Source organism: Mus musculus, chromosome X (genome assembly GCF_000001635.26).
Source record: "Mus musculus strain C57BL/6J chromosome X, GRCm38.p6 C57BL/6J".
Taxonomy (NCBI): Eukaryota; Metazoa; Chordata; class Mammalia; order Rodentia; family Muridae; genus Mus; species Mus musculus.
The window spans coordinates 129,469,277-129,478,451 of NC_000086.7; positions in this window are offsets into that span (position 1 = coordinate 129,469,277).

The following is a 9,175-nucleotide window of genomic DNA, read 5'->3' on the forward strand; positions in this document are numbered from 1 at the left end:
GCCCTTCTCATAATCAGTCAGATATCGAGCTCAGTAAGTCTGGTCTTACCAGTCATAAACTACTATACTGATTTTATAAAATGTTGTGGTATTTGAGTTTGAATCGAAGACCTTTCATATAAGAAGCAATCCACATCAGAAGCCCATATTTTATTTTTTAATTTATCTTTTAAAATAATACATTTATTATTTGTGAAGTATATATAATATACCATGCTCATATTTACTCCTTTCTCCCAAGTCCTCCCAGTTCTACCCCAGTGGGGCAAGTGGAACAGTGTCATCAGACTGAAAAACTGGAAAGGTTAAGCAGATTAACAAATTCCAGCAGTTCTCATAATTGAGAATGGTAGACATTTGAATATGCACCCTACAGGTTCCTGTCCTGGAGTACAGGACCACAACACCCCACTTAGAGAACCATGGCAACTGGTCATGTAGCATAGAGCCCAGAGGTCTCCATGCTAATGAGGTATCTGTAGTGAGTCCTGAGAGTTTGGTCAATAAGCATCCCTTCCTGGACATCCTTTCTGCAAAAGGTATTTAATCTCTGGTCCACCCTGACTAGGTTGTACGTATCCATTTTCCATTATGAATAAACAGTTTGGACAAGCAAGCAAGGGCTGTCTTTCTCTTCAAGAACCATTGTGGGGGGAAAGTTTCATTACTGAGCAGTGTTCCCCTGCTGTGTGCCACACAAACTTCTCTTGTTCCCAGCAGCATCTGAGTGTCTGGGAGTTTGGGAACTACAGCCTGTGCCGTTTCTCACCTGGACTGGGGCCCCCATTTTAGGCTGCATTCTGCCACTCCTGAGCGGTGTATCAGAATGTCTCATCAGCCCAGCAACCTGATGGTAGCTAGGATTGTAATGTAGCCTAGTACCTCACATTTACACACCCCAGCAGTGAGGTGGAACACAGACCCACATCCACCCACCTACCCAACCAATTTCACATATTGTATAGAAAAATAAAACAATCAACTCCAATTTGTGCTAGCCAAATACTCTTAGATGGGGGACTTGCCCTGGGTATTGTTCAACCAATGAAGGGTCGCACCCTTTAAAAAAATTGGCTTTCCCTCTCACACCACCTATCAAACAACAATAGCTCCTCAGTTATCTGTGGAACTTCATGTCCACTTCTTCCTTTGCATGCTGGGATTTTTGCAAGTTGTGCTTGCATAGGTCTTATTTAAATCTTTTGAGAGAGCATTTTAGTATCGTTTCCCAATTAGCTTTAAAGTTTTCATCCTCTTGCCTCAGTCTCGGGGAGTACTGTGATTACAATATTGTGTGAACCACTGGACCCAACTTTAGAGTAAAAATGCTTTTAAAGGGATAACTCCTCTGGTGGTTTGAATGAAAGTGACCCCCATAGTCCCATATACTTGAATGGCTCTTTAGGAAGAGCTATGAGGTGTGGCGTTGATGGAGAAGGTGTGTCACTGGGGAGGTCGGGTTGAGGTTTTAAAAGTCCATGCCAAATCTAGTCTTATTATCTCTGCCTTCATCTTGTGGATCAGATGGGAGCTCTCAGCTACTGTAGTATCATGACTACCCAACTGCTGTCCTGCTCCCTGCATGGACTAATTCAGTTAAAACAAAATCCCCTAATTAAATGCATTCTTTTTACGCTGTCTTGGTCAAGGTGTCTCTCCACAACAACAGAATCATAACTGTGACAATCCCCAAAAAACCAAATAAGCAATGAGCTAAATATAAGCACCTTACAGAAAATTACAGAATACACGTGAGAGTGTATTCATATATTAATTTGTTTCAGCAATTAACTGCACTACTTGTGATACTCTCTACTCTTACCTATACTAGGTATTTTGGTTGTTTGGGAAATCTTCTCCATCGCTCAAATGTTCCATGTGCTTTTAAATTTCTGTCTGCCTCCTCCCCACTTCTACTAATAAAAACAGATATAGGTTCAAGGTTCAATTTGTATGTTTTTAAGATTCTTCATTCAAAATTTTGTTTGTGAGAGGGCTCTGCTTTTACATAGGATTTCAAAATAATGTTAGGGAATTATTTTGATTGTACCTCTCAAATCCATCAGATGAAGAAACATTTACTTAGTAGGAAATTAATTGTTATTATTTAAATTATGCACCCCGATTCCATATGCTGACATCCTCACTATTTCCAAATGTTGCTAACTTCAGAAACAGGGCCTTTAAAAAAGTAATTGAGCTGGGTGTATGCACACCTGTAAACCCACGAGGCCACGGCAGGAAGATCAAATTTTTGAGGTCAGTTTAGGGAGAAACTGTCTCAAAAGAAAAAGCATACTTCGAGAAAAAAAAAAGCAATTAAAGTTAAGTGAGGTCATATAGCTGGGCCACAACTCAATATGTGTGCTTATTAGAAGATGAGGGAAGACAGAACATGTCATGTGAATTCAAGAAAACAGTCAAAGGAGAGAGTGTTCAGGAGTAAAAAAGGCCACCATCACTTTGAACTTGAGGACTTCTAGCTTCCAAATTATGAAAGAATATGGTTTTATGGTTTTAAGACACTCACTTTCTAGTATGTTTCTAGGGCAACCCCAGAAAACTAAGACACTTTGTGTAATGTCACAAACCCTCCTGTGAAGAACAAACCAAAGAGGATGCTTTTTCATACATTGTTCATATGCTATTTGGGCATTTGATGCCTGCTTACAAAATACAAAGTCAAGCTCAATTTGTACTCAAAATCAAGCTGTCCTAATTATAGCTAGAAATCTTTAGAAATTGATAGTGGACAGGGATTGATGGCTTTTGTTAGTTAGCAATGAAGAGGCTGAAGCTGAGGCAGAGATAGCACAAATCTGAGGCCTGGGACCCCTATTTTGATACAAAAATGTTGATTAAATGCATAGAATACCTGATTGTGACCAATTTAGTCAGGTTGGAAGTCACAAAACATTATATAGGTCGCAGAACCTTTTCACATCTCTGTTTACTCTGTCACAGCAAGGAAAGAACAAGCCTTATCTTGATCATTGCAAGTAAAAGCCAAGCAAGAGGGTGTGGCAGCACTTTGAGCTTACCAAACTTTGTAGAGCTATAAAGGCTGTGATTTACCAAAGGGCAGGGATTGCTAAACACTTAAAAGGTCTCTTATCTCCCCATTTTCATCAATTTCTAAAGGCTAATCATGAGCTACTGAAATTCACACAATGGAAACTGCAAGAAAGAGTAGATGAAGCCCTTTCAGAAATACAAATGTTGCATGTTTTCTTTCATATGTGGAATATAGATTTACATGTTCATGTAAATCTGTCTCTGTCTCTTTCTGTCTTTCCCTCTGTGTATTTCTTTCTGTCTCTGTGTCTCTTTCTGCCTCTCCCTTTCTCTCTCTCTCTCTCTCTCTCTCTCTCTCTCTCTCTCTGTGTGTGTGTGTGTGTGTGTGTGTGTGTGTGTGTGTGTGTGTTGTGTGACATGATAGTAGAAAAGGATCAGTGAGAAGGGAGACAGACATCTAAAGTGGAACAAAAGAGGAGAATGGAATATATGAGAAGTGGAAACAGATGAAACCACTATTTGGGGAGGAGAAAGTAAACTATCAAGAGAGACAGAGGGGGACAGAAGAGTAGGGAATAAGAACAGGACATAAAAGGATATATCTGTGAAAAACGACACAATGAAAGCCAGTACTTTGGTGTTATGGAATGCAGACACCTAGCAATGACATGACTATTGCCATCTTAAAACCAGAGAAGCAGTAGTCAATCACACAAAACCTACACAATATTGGCCCTATTGACATTCTCTTCTCAAGGAAAAATAAAGCTCATGATGCATAAGAGGCAACACAAGAAGAGTTTATAAAGTACACTTCCTCACTTCTAATATGTATAAGCTGTTAACATCTGTTGTGTAAGGGACTCTCCTTTGATGATGTAGCTGCCAATAAGTCACTAATACTCTTGAAAGCAACCTGTCACCCCTGTTCCTGTACATAACCACAATTAAACTCACTGATTCTCTGAATTAGATTTGAGTGGAACTGTTTCTTTAGTCTGCTATTAATCCCCAATCTGAAAAACTATAGATGTGTTCATATCTCCTCAGGAAACACCACACAGCATAGGGTAACAATAAGAACACAATAAGTACTTTGACCCAGAAACATCAGGTCTAAGTTCTGCTACTTATTCTGTTACTAATACAACTCCTTAATCCTTAATTTTCTGTGTTAGTCTGTGTTTGACTGCTGTACTAAAGTGTTAAAGGAAATTTTATAGTGAAAGGAGTTTTATTCAGCTCACAATTTTAGAAGCTGAAAGTCCAAACTATTTGGTGGAGGTAGCTTTATATCATAGAGGAATATATGAGTATCTGCTTGTGAACCCTCTTATTTATAAAGCTTCCAAGATTCAATTATGACATCTCTAACCTAATACCACAATCAAATCTAATAGTTTCCCAGCTGCAACTCAACCCAAGTGAATTTCCACCCTTTTAACACCATTAGCATATTTCTTTGGGAAACAATATTTAAACTGTAGTATTACCATATCAATAAAGAGAGAAATGGTAAAAATTATTATAGGTACAGATTAATCAACTACAGCTACAGACTACTATCCATATTAATTGAGGTAATGACGACTGTAAAGCGGTTAACACAAATTTAGCACGATATGAATAGATAGCACTTAATTAATAAATGCAAATAAATAGCAACAGTGCTTTTTTTTAAATGACAAGTTTTTCTGTAGCTATGACTATGTAAGAACTTGTGATCTTCCAGTCCTAGCTTCTCAAGGACTGCACAACAGGACATTATTCATATTACAAACATAAACATTATAGCAGTTATAGTTGCTTCAAACCACAACTGTACCTCTTAAAAACCCCAATCTCAGCTGTAAGTCTTCCAAAATGATCACAGAAATGCAAAGCTTGGCAAGTGATCATGTCAAGAAAGCAGTTAAAGATGTTAAAGAACACATGTGGTTTTAATTTTCACAAAAGAGAAGCCAAAGTCTGAGTTTCCACTGTCAGGCCAAATTATAAGATACAACCAAACTTTGGATTCTCCCCTAGTGGAGACAGGTGGTAGAACATAAACCACAACAAATCTGATCAGGCTGTCATCTGTCAATGTTTGACCTTTGAGGTTTAAGCAGAGTGCAAAAAGGAAAGTGTGTAATATAGGTCTGTAGATGAAGAAAAGGAGGCTCACACAGAAGTGGAGCAGGAGTCAAATACAAATGTGCTTGTCTAACAGGTAGCTCTTGATTCTGAACTCTACATCCAGCAATGTGGTGCTTAGGGAGTGGCAGGAGTATGTAATAAAGATGAAGGGTATGGTGGTGTTCTTCCAGCACTGGTGATGACAATATTTCTTCATCCTGGGGCAATCATACTTCTTTTTTTATTAGATATTTTCTTTATTTACATTTCAAATGCTATCCCGAAAGTTCCCTATACCCTCCCTCCGCTCTGCTCCCCTACCCACCCACTCCCACTTCTTGGCCCTGGCATTCCCCTGTATTGGGGCATATAAAGTTTGCAATACCAAGGGGCCTTTCTTTCCAATGATGGCCAACTAGGCCATCTTCTGCTACATATGAAGCTAGAGATACGAGCTCTGGGGGTACTGATTAGTTCATATTGTTGTTCCACCTATAGGGTTGCAGACCCCTTCCACTCCTTGTGTGCTTTCTCTAGCTTCTCCATTGAGGGCCCTGTGTTCCATCTTATAGATGACTGTGAGTATCCACTTCTGTATTTGCCAGGCACTGGCATAGCCTCATACGAGACAGCTATAATAGGGTCCCTTCAGCAAAATCTTTCTGGCATTGTGCAATAGTGTCTGGGTTTGGTGGCTGATTATGGGATGGATCCCCAGGTTGGGTAGTCTCTGGATAGTCCATCCTTTCGTCTTAGCTCCAAACTTTGTTTCTGTAACTCCTTACATAGTATTTTGTTCCCTATTCTAAGGAGGAATGATGTATCCACCCATTGGTCTTCCCTCTTCTTGATTTTCTTGTGTTTTGCAAATTGTATCTTGGGTGTTCTATATTTTTGGGCTAATATCCACTTATCAGTGAGTGCATATCTAATAACTTCTTTTGTGATTGGGTGACCTCACTAAGGATCTTCTAAACATTCCCTTACTTAGTTTACTAGTGTGGAACTTTAGCTTGGACGTCTCTAGTTAATGCTTAGGTAAGGCACAAACATTGGAACAGACCTGAGGTTGGTCTTTGCTTTCATCTTGATAATCACTATACATTTGATTTAAACTGTATGTCATCAAGATAACAATACATTTGATTTTAACTGTATTTACTCAAGATATATAGTAGTTTTGTATAGGTATCTTGACGTGAATATATACAAGTTGTTGTTACAGATAATCAAATGAACATACCCATTGCATCATATTCTTGCCTTTTCCTGATGTCACTTTGTTTGTTTGTTTGTTTGTTTGTTTGTGTTAGTGTTGGTTAGTGGGAAGGATGTGCCAGAAAAGAAGAAAGAGGAGGCCTTGATGACAATGATGAGTGACATATGGTGGGTACCTTGTGCAATTCTGCATGCTTTGCACCTGATGATCTCTTTTAATTGTCCCAGGGTTCCTGTGAAGTATGTGCTATCCTTACCTGTTGGACCGTGAAAGGCAGTCTGTGTTCTAGTCCAGTGAGGTTTACTCGGGAGACCCCGTAGAAAAATCTACAAGGGACCTACAAGACACAAGCGCCTGACACAACATCAACTCCTCAACTCCATAATCCTGTGATTATCAGTCACATAAACAATGTCCCAATCTCCTGGTATTCCAGCTACAGCCAGGTAAACTCCTTCCCACAGTTACCTGGCAACAGCAAGGTAGCCCTGCCCACTATCAAAGGGGCTGCTTGCCCTCCTCTCTCTCTCAAGCTTTTGCTCTTTCCTTGTCTCTTACCTCTGGCTCTCCTTCTCCCCTTCCCTTTAGCCCTCTCTCCACGTGGCCATGGCTTCCCTCTACTTCTCTTCCCTTCCCCCGTCTCTGCCTTTCTACAATAAATGCCCTCAGACCATGGACTGTCTCTGCTCATTGAGATCCTCCGTATTAGAGCAATGGAGCAGGTCTCCCTCTAATGAGCCTTGTGTCTAACCTTGCACTGGGAGGCCTTCCTAAGCTCCAGCCATGGCTGCCAGCCAATCCAAGCTGCCTGCAGAGCTAGCCAGACTCTCTCGTCCCCAGTCCCTGTTGTAACCTGCTGGAGCTCTCCCTCTACCTTCCCCTTTGGCCCCTGGGCCAGAGTCCCTCCGAGGGCTTGTTCTCAGCTCTTCTGAGACATACAGCGGTCTGGGAGGTCCAAGAGCTAGAACCAGTGGTCCTGGGCCACTGTGAGGTCCAGAGACCCCAAAACTGGCTCTCCCCGATGTACCCAGAGGTCTGTGGTGCCGGAAGGTCAGATATGAGACTGCGCCTTCCCCACCCTCCAGAAAGGGTTTGTGCTGCTTGTGAGGCCCGACACCTGTCCAGTGTAGTTCCATGGGGTCCCGCGGCAGTTTACCCAAGCTCTGGCCGGACAAGGGTCTCCTACCCCTCTATTTCCCCACGCCCAGTGCCCCACACTTACCCATGCTAAACTGAGGTACAGTGGGATGATGTAACTAGAAATAGGGACTCCAGAATTCCAATTAAGTCATCAGGTTCCAAACAATCTTTGCTAACGCCAATACAAATCATCTAGCACTACTTCAATTATATGTTCCAAATGAATGAATAAATGTTGAATATTAGAAATAATAGGCCAGTACATGCGTATGGTCTGACTCTCTTAAATTGTGATTTTAATGGCCACAACAGAATCTTGTACAGTTTTTTTCTTAAGTATATTTCCTCCGAGCAGGTAATGCTTGCTAACCCATAAAAAGTACTGATGATCGAAAGATGAACTAGATTTGATACAAACTGGGCAATTCACAGTTATCACATCTTTGTTCTACTCCCTAAGCTTACCCCACCTTTAGCGACTATGCTCTGAATTAAATTAATCCTGCTGACTTTATCTTCAAAATACTTACAGAGCTTGACTTCTTCTTGCTACTACTATTGCCATCATTTCTCCCAACTCACTACTAGTGACTTTTCAGATTCCTACAAGAACTATGTCCCTACTTCTGGTTTGGTATTTCCTTGCTGTTGTTTGTTTGTTTGTTCTTTGGGACACTGCAGTGGTGTCTTTACAATCTCCTCAGTTCACGGCACTTATCATTTTAGCTCAATGGCTCCTAAATCAGAGTAAAGGGCTTTACAGTCTGACATGGGTCTCTAAAAGGTTTCCCTTATCTCTTAGGCCATATCTTGGAATGTCTGCACCACCCATTCTCATTGTACTCTGCCACACTGACCTCTAGGCTGTAGCTCTAATTTAATTGCAATGTTCTCCACATGAGATTTCTGCCTGTATTTTTTTATTTCAATTCCTGAATATGTCGACTCTCACCTCCTCCCAAGTCTTTGTATGTCATCCCAGTGAGGTACAACATGACTACATGGTTTAAAAATTTCACCCTCCCCTATTTTACTTACTTTTTCTGAAGCCCCAGCTCTGGAGAACACAATGCAATTTATAGCTGTGATATTTTTGGCCTGTCTCTCCTGACTAGACTATTAGCTCTAGAAAGACAGGATTTTGTGTCTGTCTGTTTTGTACTCTGACCTATCCTAAGAACCTAGAAAAGTACTTAGAATGACTTAGCATTAAATTAATATTTTTTCATCACAAGCCATGTTCTGCACACATTATCCCTGCACTTAGGAGTAGGTGGAGGCAAGAAGATCAAAGGTTTCAAAGCCAGCATTGACTAAATAGCAAGATCCTGTCGTATATTCTTATAAATTAAATAGAAAAAATATCATGTGAAATGTTTTGAATAGGACTGGGGTTAAAAACAATTTATATAGTTATATCTAAAGCACTATCTCAAATAAATTCAGGGTAATATGTTAAGAAAAGTATCCACCACCACTGCTTTATCACCTCCACTGCTGGAATTTACTAAAAGCTAATGTAGGCATGTTCATGTGGTGCAGCTATGTATTCTATTTACTTGCAATAAGTCCTACAGTACACACAAAGTAAACTCACAATCCAGAAGAAAATGTAAAGCAGCAAATAAAAATGTCAAAATGAAATAGTACTTCTAAAATTCAATTCTACATAGGAGCATGTGA